The following is a 15,753-nucleotide window of genomic DNA, read 5'->3' as shown; positions in this document are numbered from 1 at the left end:
AGGATAGGTGATAGATGCTAATTCGTTTGCAGATCGCAGACAGCGTTTGTACTGACTGTTTATTTATAATCAATGACATTAACTTTGTGGTAGTTTCATGTAAATAGACAGTGGAGAAAAAAAGTACTACATTACTTACTGAATGCGATACACCGTAGTAGATCCTGTACTAATCCTAAGGGATGGATTATTTGCTAACAAACAACACAGACATAAATGTTTTGCAAATGTGAGGAAACACAATAGTTTGCTATTTCACATCATACTTGCACTCCTGGATTTGCTGAAGGTAAGTGACACAGATGTCGCTGTTTGCTGATCACAGCAGGCCCATGTTTTACTTGATAACAGATTGTAGCTAAGAAGACACGACTCCAAAATACTGGTAAAAATACTTGTCCAAGTTAGTTACGTTCACACGTAAAATAATTGATACTGATGACATAACCATTGATGGTATTGTGGATGCCTTGGAACCTCGTTGGTAAGATAGTCAATCTCAACAGTAGATAACACAGAGAAGGCTGTTGACTGCAGGTAAACTGCAACAGCTGTGTTGTCAAGGGCAGACGAAACACGCATTCCTGTTGCGTCGATGATCGGACACTAATGCGTCAGTGGATTACATAATTGTTGATGTACAGTTTTCACCGCCATAGCAGTGTAATGTTACAACAAGACACGTATTTTCCGCCTTAGCTATAGAAAACATGCGTGACGATTTAAAACGAATCACAGTCAAAGCGTCCAATACACCCTGTTAACATTGTTAGTCAATGACAAATATCACACATTCAAGCATCAGACACCCTATCAAATTTGTAGTCAATGAGAAATGTCACACATTCAAGCGTACACAGGAGTGGCCGACAAGCCTACTCAGTCAGTCGGTGTGCAAATCGCACGTGACTCCTGTACCAACAACATACGCTGAGTGTGAGAAATTCACGCTTTTCGTGCGTATTTCAAAACAAAAATGCTTCTTTTTTTTGCGTTCTCTGGTCTATGTTGTTACCAATTACCCTTCCAGTTTCAGGGTTGTCAAGTCACAAACTTTTCCGACAGGTTATAACAATCCCCATTTCACTACTGTTGACTTTGGTACTGGTAATTTTACAAACGATGTTTGACATTCTTGCTAAGTCATTGCTGGTGACATTGACACTGTTTATGTTACTGACGATATTTGACATTCTTGCTAAGCCACTGTTGGTGAATTTGACATTTTACTGACGAGATTTGAGACTTGCTAAGTAACTGCTGCTGAATTTGACCATTTCACTGGCGAGATTTGACACACTTGCTGAATCACTGCTGGTGATTTGGACCATTTTACTGGCGAGATTTGACACACTTGCTGAATCACTGCTGGTGATTTGGACCATTTTACTGACGAGATTTGACATACTTGCTAAGTCACTGCTGGTGAATTTGACCATTTCACTGACGAGATTTGACACACTTGCTGAATCACTGCTGGTGAATTTCCCCATCTTACTGGCGGGATTTGACATACTTGCTGAATCACTGAAGACAACTGACAGTGTGTAAACAGATTGCTATCAATAACTGGCACTCGACTGATCATCTTTTTGACATATACATACAAGCATGCTCGTGAACAAACAGTTACTGGCATGCATGAATGCAAACAGAAACAGGAAATGCAGGCATGCACATAAACAAGCATGCACACGTTGTTGCTCTGTCGCACACTCACAGAGACAGACAGACAGACAGATAGATAGATAGAGAGAGAGAGAGAGAGAGAGAGAGAGAGAGAGAGAGAGAGAGGGCCATGCAGCCGCGCACGCACACACACACACACACACACACAGACACACACACATACAGAGCAGCAGCAGCAACTGCTGCAGCATGTGGCATCACTGAAAAAAAACACCATATATAATAATAATAATAATAATAACGATGATAACAAAATTACTAGTACTAATAGTAACACTAATACTGATACTACTAATAACAACAACAGCAACACTATTACTACTACTACTATTTATGATAACAATAATAACAATGATAACAACAACAACAAACATTACGACAATAATAACAATAACAATAATCATTATTATTGTTATTAGTTGTAGTAGTAGTAGTAGTAGTAGTAGCAGTAGTAGTAGTAGTAGTAGTAGTAGTAGTAGTAGCAGTGTTGTTGTTGTTATTAGTGGGATTAATATTGCTGTTACTATTAGTATTAGTAGTATTGTTATCATCGTTATTAGTATTATTATAATTAGTGGTTTTGCTATAATCTTTAAAAAAAAATTACATTATTATTATTATTGTTGTTGTTGTTGTTCTCCTTCTTCTTGTTCTTGTTGTTATAATGATAATGATGATAATTCTGGTGAATCAATGACAGATGACGCATGATCCTAGCCTCCTAGCCTACCAGTAACAGATGACACATGATCGTGGTGTACCAATTAGATGACACGTGATTCTGGTGAACCAATGACAGATGATACGTGATCCTAGCCTACCAACAGCACATGACACGTTTACCAATGACGGATTACGCATGATCCTAGCCCACCAATAACAGATGATACATGATCATGGTGTACTAGTGTCAGATGCCACGTAATCAGTGTACCAATGACATGATCCTAGCCCACCAATAACAGATGATACATGATCATGGTGTACTAGTGTCAGATGCCACGTAATCAGTGTACCAATGACAGATGATACATGATCAAAGTTTATCAATAACATATATTCATGATCGTTGTGTACCAATGACAGTTGACAAATGATCCTGGTGTACCAATGACAGAAGACAAATGATCCTGGTGTACCAATGACAGAAGACAAATGATCCTGGTGTACCAATGACAGAAAACACATGATCACGGTGTACATAATCAAAGAATACTGATGACAGTTGACACGTGAATATATTCCTGATCACGCTCAACGTTAATCAATTACATCATTCCAATGTATCGATGGTGACGAGGAAATGGTGATGGGGTGGGGAGTGGGGGTGGGGGCACTCGCTCAGGTCTGGCTTAACTCTCTCCATACGAACGGCGAAAGAGAAGACGTTAACAGCGTTTCACCCCAATTACCATCATCAAATTATTGCAAGCGGAAGGCTCTTATACTGAAGAGGTGAATGTTGACAAAGAATAGCACAATTCTGACGACGGAAGCTAAAGGTTGGGTCATTGAGACACCCACTGGACATCCGAGGGGTCTGTGTAGAGGAGAAGAGAGGACTGGCCGTACTGAGTGAGTTAATGACCAAAACATTCATTAGCGCCGATGGAGGGATCGATAGATGATTTTCTGCCTGTGTTGAAAAAGAACAGACACAGTGAACACCACTGAACTGAGTAAGCGGCAGTGCTGGGTCTCCTTTGGTGTGTGGCCTAATGACCATCTGACATTCATGGTTCCTATCATGTGATCTGCTGGTATATGGAACTGCAGCAGATAAGTCCTGGGTGTGGCTGTATTGGTAGATATTGGAATGAAACATGTGATTACTGTTGACGAATTCGCTGTTAACATTTCGTGTGTGTGTTTCTTTCTTTTTTTTATATCCAAGTTTACTTATGGCGACCCAAATTTGATTATGAGGTCGGACATTAGACTCCATTTTGCTTATAACTGTTGGATACTTTGAATCCAGTTTGACGATGACTGTTGACACCAGACTCGAGTTTGATGATAACTGTTGACAATTTGAATCCAGTTTGATGATAACTGTTGACACATTGAATCCAGTTTGATGATAACGGTTTACACTTTGAACCGAGTTTGATGATAACTGTTGACACTCGACTCCGTTTTGCTGATAACTGTTGACACTTTGAATCCAGCTGATAACCACTGACACTTGAATCCAGTTTGATGATAATCGCTTACACTTGAATCCAGTTTGCTGATAACTGTTGACACTTGAATCCAGTTTGATGATATCTCTTCACATTTTGAATCCAGTTTGCCGATAACTATTGACACCTGACTTCGGTTTGCTGACAACAGCCGACGTTTGATACCATTTACTGATGATAACTTGCGTATTGATCACAGCTGGTCTGTGATGATGACAGCTGACTCGTGGTTGAACTTTGCCAGTGACACCCGACATAATGATGTTTTCTGTTTGTCGATAACAGTTGGCATAATGATTCCAATATGCCGATGACGGTTAGCATAATGATCTCCTCACCTTCTTCTTCTTCTGCGTTCACTCGTATGCACACGAGTGGGCTTTTATGTGTATGACCGTTTTTACCCCGCCCTGTAGGCAGCCATACTCCGTTTTCGGGGGTGTGCATGCTGGGTATGTTCTTGTTTCTATAACCCACCGAACGCTGACATGGATTACAGGATCTTTATCGTGCGTATTTGATCTTCTGCTTGCATATACACACGAAGGGGGTTCAGGCACTAGCAGGTCTGCACATATGTTGACCTGGGAGATCGTAAAAATCTCCACCCTTTACCCACCAGGCGCCGTCACCGTGATTCGAACCCGGGACCCTCAGATTGACAGTCCAACGCTTTAACCACTCGGCTATTGCGCCCGTCATCTCCTCACCTTGCTGATGGCAGCTGGCATGTAGTCCAGCTACTCAGGGGAGGTGGGGGCAGCTGACTTTATTATGTCATTATGTCACTGACAGTTGTCACAGGATCCTGGTTTGCCGATCCAACAGATCCCATGACCCCGTCATGCCAAGAGGAGGGTTTACATGATATGATTCCTTTATGCTAATGACAGGTGATTGGATATTGTATAAATATGCTATATTTATATTCATACAATATATGTAATGGTACATATGTGAACAGTTAGGACACGCACTGGTTAGAACACTAGGTCATAAAATTTTTTTTTTTTTTAAAACAAACACACACACACACATTAAGACATTACATCACATTTTTCGTTCACCAAAAATGAATGGTTAAATACTCATAGTTAAAAAAAAAAAAAACAAAAAAAAAGACATGTTAACTGTAAAACTATGTGAAAAAAACTCCAATGAAGAAGGCATGTTAATGTGCTTAAAAAAGAGGAAAATGGAGGGCTGTGTGTGTTGGGGGGAGGGGGAGGGGGGCTTCGTAAACTGCATGCAGTTGTTCCGCAAGATATAAAGCCTGAAATAAAACCAGTAGGGTTCAGACAGTAAGTTGGAACTCACACTGTCCCAACAGCAGTTAACATGCTTATGATTCCCAGTTATGACATGATCTTGTGACGTCAAATACAGTTGCTCTGTGGTTGCACTGTCTCAGTGATGATGTATTTACGATTCCCAATGATGACATCATTCCATTGTGCCAGTGACAATAGATGTAGCGTCGCAATGTGCCTGTGACAGTTGATAGATGTCTCAATAAATAAATGAATATAATGATTGTGACGCAGCACGCGAAAACCCGGCTAAAGTCGCATCCAGCGATTCTTAGCTATACACAAAAACAAATAATTAGGGTCAAAATCATGAAGATCGGGATTTTTATAGATATCACATCTTCGAAGTCTTATCTTTGCTGTCGGTAAGTATCTTTGCACAAAACACCCTGGAACTGTATTATTTTCAATGTTTTCATGTGCAAGCCTGTCAAAACCATGCAGAAAAATACTGCACTATTCTGTTGGTTTTTTGTTTTTTTTCTATCTTACTTAATCTTTGATTTTTAAACTTTTAGAAGGTATGAAAAAAAATGGAAAAAAAGCGACTTTAACCGGGTTTTCGCTAGCTGCGTCACAGATAGTTGATATTATTCCTGAAGATCGTATTTCTGGTCCCGCTCTTCGTTAGATTTGAACGATTTGTTTATATTGTTCACAACAAATTGTGAATACACTCCTGATGTTACTGGACTAGTGATCAGTTTGCTCACAATAAATAAGCCCGTTCACAGATGATGGTTCACATATGATCCCACTGTATCGATGATGGTTGACATATGATCCCACTCTGTTGACGATGATTGACAAATAATCCAACTTCGTCGATGGTGGTTGACATATGATACCACTTTGTCGGTGATGGTTGACATATGATCCCACCTTGTCGACAATGATTGACATATGATACCGCTTTGTCGATGATAATGATTGAGATATGATCCCACCTTGTCGATGATGATTGACATATGATTCCACTTTGTCGACGATGGTTGACATATGATCCCACTCTGTTGACTTCTTCTTCTGCGTTCACTCGTATGCACACGAGTGGGTTTTTACGTGTATGACCGTTTTTGTCCCGCCATGTAGGCAGCCATACTCCGTTTTCGGGGGTGTGCATGCTGGGTATGTTCTTGTTTCCATAACCCACCGAACGCTGACATGTATTACAGGATCTTTAACGTGCGTATTTGATCTTCTGCTTGCATATACACACAAAGGGGGTTCAGGCACTAGCAGGTCTGCACATATGTTGACCTGGGAGATCGTAAAAATCTCCACCCTTTACCCACCAGGCGCCGTCACCGTGATTCGAACCCGGGACCGTCAGATTGACAGTCCAACGCTTTAACCACTCGGCTATTGCGCCCGTCCCACTCTGTTGACGATGATTGACAAATAATCCAACTTCGTCGATGGTGGTTGACATATGATTCCACCTTGTCGACAATGATTGACATATGATACCGCTTTGTCGATGATAATGATTGAGATATGATCCCACCTTGACGATGATGACTGACATATGATTCCACTTTGTCGATGATGGTTGACACATGATACCACCTTGTCGATGATGTGTTGACATATGATCCCACTCAGTTGACGATGATTGACATATGATCCCACTTTGTCGATAATGGTTGACATATGATACCACTTTGTCGATGATGACTGACATATGATCCCGCCTTGTTGATGATGACTGACATATGATCCCGCCTTGTGGTTGACCCATGATCCCACCTTGTGGTTGACACATGATCCCACCTTGTCGATGATGACTGACATATGATCCCACCTTGATGATGATTGACATATGATCCCGCCTTGTGGTTGACCCATGATCCCACCTTGTGGCTGACATATGATCCCACCTTGTCGATGATGACTGACATATGATCCCACCTTGATGATGATTGACATATGATCCCGCCTTGTGGTTGACCCATGATCCCACCTTGTGGCTGACATATGATCCCACCTTGTCGATGATGACTGACATATGATCCAACCTTGTCGATGATGGTTGACATATGATCCCACCTTGTCGATGATGGTTGACATATGATCCCACTTTTGTCAATGTAGGTTGACATATGATCCCACTTTTTCGAAGATGATTGGCAAATAATCCGACTTTGTCGATGATGGTTGACATATCATACCATTTTATCGATGATGATTTACATATGATCCCACCTTGTCAATGATGGTTGACACATGATCCCACCTTGTGGTTGATCCCACCTTGTCGATGATGGTTGACATATGATCCCACCTTGTCGATGATGGTTGACATATGATCCCACCTTGTCGATGATGGTTGACATATGATCCCAACTTGCCGATGATGGTTGACATATAATCCCACCTTGTCACAATGATTGACATATGATACCACTTTGTCGACGATGACTGACATATGGTCCCACCTTGTTGATGATGACTGACATATGATCCCGCCTTGTGGTTGACCCATGATCCCACCTTGTGGTTGACACATGATCCCACCTTGTGGCTGACATATGATCCCACCTTGTCGATGATGACTGACATATGATCCCACCTTGTCGATGATGGTTGACATATGATCCCACCTTGTCGATGATGGTTGACATATGATCCCACTTTTATCAATGTAGGTTGACATATGATCCCACTTTTTCGAAGATGATTGGCAAATAATCCGACTTTGTCGATGATGGTTGACATATCATACCATTTTATCGATGATGATTTACATATGATCCCACCTTGTCAATGATGGTTGACACATGATCCCACCTTGTGGTTGACACATGATCCCACCTTGTCGATGATGGTTGACACATGATCCCACCTTGTCGACGATGGTTGACATATGATCCCACCTTGTCGATGAATGTCGACATATGATCCCAACTTGCCGACGATGGTTGACATATGATCCCATATTGTCGACGATGGTTGACATATAATCAAACCTTGTCACAATGACTGACATTTGATACCACTTTGTCGACGATGGTTGACATATCATCCCATTTTATCGATGATGGTTGACATATCATCCCATTTTATCGATGATGGCTGACATATCATTCCATTTTGCTGACCACGGTTGACAGATAATCCCACTTTGCCGAAGATGGCTGACAAATAAACCCACTTTCTCGATGATCGTAGACAAACAATCCTATTCTGCCGAGGACGGTGGACTTTAATGATCCTTCTTTACCAATGGTAGATGACAGATGATCCCAATTTGCCGTGAGGCGGTTGATATAATTATGATCCCACTTTGCCGAAGATGGTTGACAATTAACCCTTTCACCGCCAAGCTCGCATTTATGCACAGGTGTGGAAGAGGACCCATGTCATTGAAAGGTGACCATTCACCTGCTATCTGTTATCCATGAACCTACTGCTCTTAATGTTCGGTGGTAGGATAGGCCATATTTTCTATACACCGCAGACGGAATCCCCAGCTCTTCTTAGCCACTGTCTTTTTTTGTGTTTATCCTACAAGGGAATTTTGTACTCTAAATTGACTGGCGGTGAAAAGGTTAATCAATTGATTTCGCTTTGCGGTGTCACGTCTTACGTTTGATTCCGGCTCGCTGCTGAGCTTTCAAAAGGTCAGACTGGTATGACAACAATTCACAACACGGTGTAACAACGTGAAGCCTGTCTGCCCAGTCCCTTGCAGATGTTCCGGATTCACTGAGCGAGCGATTTTCAGGACACTCGGTCACGCTTTGCAGTTCCGTCTTTCATGGCGGTCTCTCACGTCATTGACAGCAACTGAAAAAAAAAAGAAACAAGGACAGCGTGTTCGTGAATGGGCGTCAGACCATCATTAAAATCTTTAGAATAGCATCCATATTATCATGCTGAGTTGAATAAACTGTACATAAAGTTCCAGCCAAACAGAGTAGAACATTCACATGAGAGGACACACACACACACACACACACACACACACACATATATATATATATATATATATATTCATGAAAAAAATGAGTGAGTGAGAGAGAGAGAGAGAGAGAGAGAGAGAGAGAGAGAGAGAGACAGACAGACAGACAGACAGACAGACAGAGGGTTTACTTTATGCGACAAACCAGTGCTTCCACCACCCCCCTTCCCCCCCTCCCTCCCCCCACCCCACTCCCACCCCCTTTTTTTCTTTTCTTTTTTGCTACAGTAACGGCGAACAGAAAATACGTGATTCTTGAATTGTAAAATTCTTTGCTGGTGATTATATTCAGTGAACGAAGTGACAGGACTCTCAACTATTAAACGAATACTCTCACTCTCTCTCTCCTTCACACATACGCGCGCGCACGTCAGCCAACCAGCTACACACATGCTACGATGCCAGTAGAGTGAAGATTCAGTTGTATCATGGTGAGTTAAAAGCACGAGGTAATTGATATTTGCATAAAATGGAACTCTGTGGCTGCCTTCACCTCTACACTCCATCTCGCTCTATACGATCGGCTTCGGATCCACTCTGTTTACGCATACCCAGGTTCAAACACTCGACTGTTGGCCGCCGTTCTTTCTCTGTCTCTGGACCTTGCAATTGGAATGAACTTCCTCTTTGTCTTCGTCAGGTCTACGCACCCAGCTCTTTCAAGTCCGGTCTTAAAAACCCACCTCTTCCCAAAATAGCCTCCCTTCCCTGCCTCTTCCTTGTCTTCAGTTGTTGTTGTTGTTGTTGTTTCAGTTTTAGAGTTATGCATGCGTGTGAATGACTGGTGCGAAAGCGCTTTGATTTATCTCTGCACAAGATTCAGCGCCATATAAATATAATAATATTAATAAAACCCCTCAAACTGAAAACGATCGTGCGAACGACAAAGACTAGGAAGAGTAAATATGCTTACAACGGCCGGAAAGAGAGGCATTCGTAGTTTGTAAATGGAAGGATTTTCCATTGGCGCGTTCTTCAGTTTAACTCACTCAGTACGGCCAGTCCTCTCTTCTCCTCTACACAGACCCCTCGGATGTCCAGTGGGTGTCTGAATGACCCAACCTTTAGCTTCCGTCGTCAGAACTGTGGTATCTTTGTCAACATTCACCTCTTCAGTAAAAGAGCCTTCTGCTTGCAATATTTTGATGATGGTAATTGGGATGAAACGCTGTTAACGTCGTCTCTTTCGCCGTTCGTATGGAGAGAGTTAACGTCTATTCAAGTGATGTGATTTTAGACGGAGGAAAACCCAGACATAAAGGAACGAGAACTTTGCAAACTCATTACCAGAAACAAGGCAATGTCCAGCTGGACTGTGAATCAAAACTTTCAGAATTAAAAAATATATATATATTTTTTTTTACAATAACAAGAAATTGTTAACAACATCTTAGAACGATATTCCCGGAAAGTTAGACAGAACAGACTTCAAAGTCTCACATTCAAAACGCATATGTGAATTTGAAAGTTTTCCTCCACCACAACACATAATGTTTTCAATAAATTTAGTTTTAAGTGTATTTCATTTCAATATGTAAGCCAAAGAGATAATATGACAAAGTGTTCTGCTTTATATCGCATTGTATTGTATTACTTTGATTTACTGGAATACATTGCACTGCATTGTACTGCACTGTATGGTATTATATTGTATTGTACTATACTGTATTGGTGCATACAAGTTCTTTTACGCTCGCTAAATCAATACTGCACACAGGATCTCTGTCTATCGTCATCACCGAAAGCCTAGCACCCAGCCCATCAATCATGGTCTCGCTAGCGGAGAGGGTGGAGTGTAAAACAACAGGATCGTTATTGGAATCGAACCCGGTATGCTGAATTCCTGGTCGGGTATAGAGAAATGGTAGTGGGCCGCTGGGCCTTTGGCTGTTAACACGGAGATGAGAGTACAGGTGACCATGAAGCCGTTGTCCTGAGTGAAGGAGACCTGCTAGACTGTACGTCATTCCTTGTGGCGTACACTGCACGGGCCTGGACTGTAATGGCTTATAACCAGAGCTTGACATAACTTTAAAGGTGGGCCAACAGCAGAGTGAGATGCTGTATGGTGAGCGGTTTGTCCACTGCAATGGGATTTCATGTAGTGCAGCTTAGTTATTTGTGAAAGACTATGACTCTCAAAGTATGAGGCAAAACTGCGCTGCTTCTTTTTTTGTGCTGCAGCTGTGGGCGGCTAGCTGGCCGTTGGGGACCATCCCAACACCGACTGTCCTAAAACCCTCCTGGCCGAGAGAGTGGGGTTGTAACTTAGGCAGGACGCTCTACGCAACAATCAAGTTCTAGCCCATAATTCTCCACTCTGGGAGGGACGCTCACTCAGTCTGGCTCCGCAACTAAACTATTATTGTCGTTAGTAGGGGGCTTAGTAGGTGGTGTCCTAAGTATGTCGAATCAGAACAGGCACCACTGAACACCACTGAAGTGACTCAGCAGCAGTGCAGGGTCTCCTCTGGTGTGTGGCCTCCTCGGCTGGCGACCTAACATCGATGGTTCCCTGCGGACTGCCGACGATGGAACTGTGACAGACGAACCCGGGTGTGGTCGTGTATGGGGGAATCTAAATGAGCGGCGTGCGAGTAATGCCACTGAAATGGTGCAGATGATGGGGCTGCAAAAATAAAATAAAATAAAATAAAAATAAACATAAAATAAATAAATAAATAAATAATAAAATAAAATAAATAAACAAAGAAAAAGTTCTAGCCCATATAGTCGGGACAGCAGTTTCCAGTCGGAAACGACTGACTACCATACGATGCCACTGCCGTAACAGAACCGACCATCAAAGAAGCGGTACAAAACAAAAACACGCTGAAGAAGGCCCTCGGAACCCACCACATCAACCCCCGCCAGTGGACTACCCAAGCCGCTGACCCAGGTTCCTGACGCCACACCATCCACCAGGCTGCCAGTTCCTTCGAAGCAAAGCAAGCCGCCGTGCCAGTCTGGAGAAGAAGACAAGGCCGAAGAGAACCCACCACAGACCAAACATTCCTCCACTTGAGTGGAGTGATGGCACAGAGGTAACGCGTCCGTCTAGGAAGCGAGAGAATCTGAGCGAACTGGTTCGAATCACGGCTCAGCTGCCGATATTTTCTTCCCCTCCGCTAGACCTTGTGGTGGTCTGGACACTAGTCATTCGGATGAGACGATAAACTGAGGTCCCGTGTGCAGCATGCACTTAGAGCACGTAAAAGAACCCAACAAAAGGGTTGTGCCTGGCAAAATTCTGTAGAAAAATCTACTTCGATAGGAAAAAGAAATAAAACTGCACGCAGGAAAAAATACCAAAAAATGGGTGGCGCTATAGTGTAGCGACGCGCTCTCCCTGGCAGCCCAAATTTCACACCGCAGAGAAATCTGTTGTGATAAAAAGAGAAATACAAATACAAATTCCTCTGCAGACGCTGCGGAAGGATCTACCGATCTCGAATCGGGCTTGTCAGCCATCGTGAATAGTAGGCCTCCTTTGGACATGACTGACCATGGATAGAGCATATCGACCTAATGTCTAAGTGGGCTGTCTGCTTGGACCAAGCAGCGTCGTGAATAACACGAAGACAGAAATGAACTGAACCTTCAGACAGGCGCAAGAGCCGCGTGGTTAAAGCGTCGGACTTTCAATCTGAGGGTCCCGGGTTCGAATCCCCTTCACAGCGCCTGGTGGGTAAAGGGTGGAGATTTTTCCGATCTCCCAGGTCAACATATGTGTAGACGTGCTATTGCCTGTAGTTCGTCGAAGATCTGTGGGAGCGAGCGGGACAGGAACCAGAGGCCAAGCAGATACTACGGAGGAAGTGGGGCTGGATCGGACACACCCTCAGGAAGCCAGCGTCCAGCATCACACGCCAAGCCCTGACCTGGAACCCGCAGGGAAAGAGGAAGAGAGGCCGGCCTCGCAAGAGCTGGAGGCGAGATACCGAGGCAGAGCTGAAGCAGCAAGGGACCAACTGGACTGGAATGGCCAGAACAGCCCAGAACAGAGTGCGATGGCGAGGGGTCGTCGATGGCCTATGCTCCACCAGGAGCGATGGGCAAAATGAATAAATGAATGCTATTGCCTGTACCCCCTTTGTGTATTTTCGTAAGCAGAAGGTCAAATACACACGTCAAAGATTGCATTCTCTATGTCAACGTTCAGTGGATAATGGAAACAAGAACTCCCATGTCAACATATGTGCAGACCCGCTAGTGCCTGAACCCCCTTCGTGTGTATACGCACGCGGAAGATCAAATACGAACGTTAAAGATCATCTAATCCATGTCAGCGTTCGGTGGGTTATAGAAACAAGAACATATCCAGCATGCGCACCCCCGAAAACGGAGTGTAGCTGACTACATGGCGGGGTAAATAAACAAAAACGGTCATACACGTGAAAAATGTTATATGTCTGTCTGAGTGTGTATGTATGCGTGCCTGAAATCTGACACAGGAAACGAATGATGAGCGCCCAGTGGTAGCCGTCAGTCGGCTCTACCTAGGAAGGCAGCCTGTTGTGCAAATGACCCCGTGTTTGTAAAGCGCTTAGAGCTTGGTCTCCGACCGAGGATAGGCGCTATATAAGTATCCATATCAATCAATCAAGCGCCCATTCTCGGGAGAGAGGTGCAGAGACGGACGGACAGACAGACTGACAGAGATACGGAGAGACAGAGAGACAGACAGAAACAGAGAGAGAAGTGCACAACGAGAAAAATGGAGTGGCGCGCGGCTTCTTTACGTTAGCCTGAATACGTGGGTTTTCAAAGAGGACTGGGTAGAAGTGGAATGCCTGATCTGAACTCAGACAGGTCATGAAAAGAGAAGCAAAGGCTGACCAAAGGACTTTGTTCTGAACCAAGGGACTTTGTTCTGAACCAAGGTACTTTGTTCTCAACCAAGGGACTTTGTTCTCAACCAAGGGACTGCGAAACAGATAAGAATATCTGAAGAAGATCGGAGCTGACGGGATGGGATGTATACCAATATGTGGATGATATCAATAAGATATCTCGGGGGTTTGTGCCAGAAATAGCTGAAAAGTATGTAAAAGCGAACCAGATATACCTAGCGGAAAAGCATGTAAACGTGAGCCAGATACAGCTGAAAAGCATGTAAAAGCGAGCCAGAAATAGCGGAAAAGCATGTAAACGCGAGCCGGAAATAGCTGAAAAGCGGACGGACGCGAGGTTTGTAGCTGATTCTGTACCAAACAGACAGCCAGTGAAGAGTCTGTAAGTGAGGTGTGACGTGTTCCCGTCTAGGTGACTTGTAGACCAGCCTGGCGGCTATCGTTCTGAACCATGTTCACTGTTGTTGTCCCAAAACCGATTTTGGTCCCAATAAATTAAGCACCGCATTAATCAAGGACCTCCACCACAACAACACCTTGGCAGTCCACAACCCTTCTATCGCTGGGTGGAGGAAACGCCCCCCCCCCCCCCCCCCCCCCCGCCTACCCCAAACTTACCAAATGGTGTCATCCCGATTTCGCCCATTTTCGATTCGCCTATTCCCGATTTGTCCATTCCCGATTGGCCTATTCCCGATTCACCCATTCCCGATTTGCCCATCATCGATTCGCCCATTCTCAAATCGCCCATTCCCGATTCGCCCATTCCCGATTCGCGCGTACGTTGGGGTGGGGGAGAGACAAGGAGGGCGGGACAGAGAGAGACAGAGAGAGAGAGAGAGGAGCGGAGGAAGAGGCTCAACCGGCAAAACGGGAAACGAGACATGATCAAACGCCCAAGAGGTCACTGAGCGTGACGGCACGTAAGCAAATCGGTGGGTGATGGAAACAAGAACCTACCCAGCATGCACACCCCCGAAAACGGAGTATGGCTGCCTACATGCGGGGTAAACAAGCAAAACGGTCATTTACGAAACATGCTACATGCCTGTCTGAGTGTGTATGTGTGCATGCCTGAAATCTGATTGAACAACAAAGGAAATGAATGATGAGCGCCGAATGGCAGGCGTCAGTCCGCTTAACCCAGGTAGGCAGCCTGTTGTGCAAATGACCCCGAGTTTTGTAAAGCGCTCAGAGCTTGGTCTCCGACAGAGGATAGGCGCTGTATAAGTATCCATATCAAATCAGATCAAATCAATGAGTGTAATTATCATTTATCATCATGGATACTTATATAGCTCCAATCCTCGGTCAGAGGCCAAGCTCAAAGCGCGCAACAACAAACACGGAGTCAATTGAGCCCACCGTTTAGGAGCTCATCATTCGTTTCCCATGTCATTCAGTCAGGACGCGCACGTAAACGTTACGTTAGAGTGGAATTTCCTACACAATATCTGCCACGAACCGCTCAAGGTCTTGCGAAGAGGATACAATTCTGGCAAGTTCGGAGGTTCGATCCTTTAGCGGACCACCGAGCTACAAATGTACGTACACACGCGCAAACTGTCAACAATTTTGGAGTTCGTCCCGCCCTCCCACCGACGGTGCCACTGACGTCACCAGCCACTGACTGACTACGGTGAGCAGACAGACTGACCGACTGACTGACTGACCGACTGACTGACTGACCGACCAAGTGTTGATTGTGATGTGCTGTCGCCTTGTCACCCGTGCGAATGAGGTTCACACAGCGG

Source organism: Babylonia areolata, chromosome 10 (assembly GCF_041734735.1).
Source record: "Babylonia areolata isolate BAREFJ2019XMU chromosome 10, ASM4173473v1, whole genome shotgun sequence".
NCBI classification, from domain to species: domain Eukaryota; kingdom Metazoa; phylum Mollusca; class Gastropoda; order Neogastropoda; family Buccinidae; genus Babylonia; species Babylonia areolata.
This window is presented reverse-complemented; position numbering follows the sequence as displayed.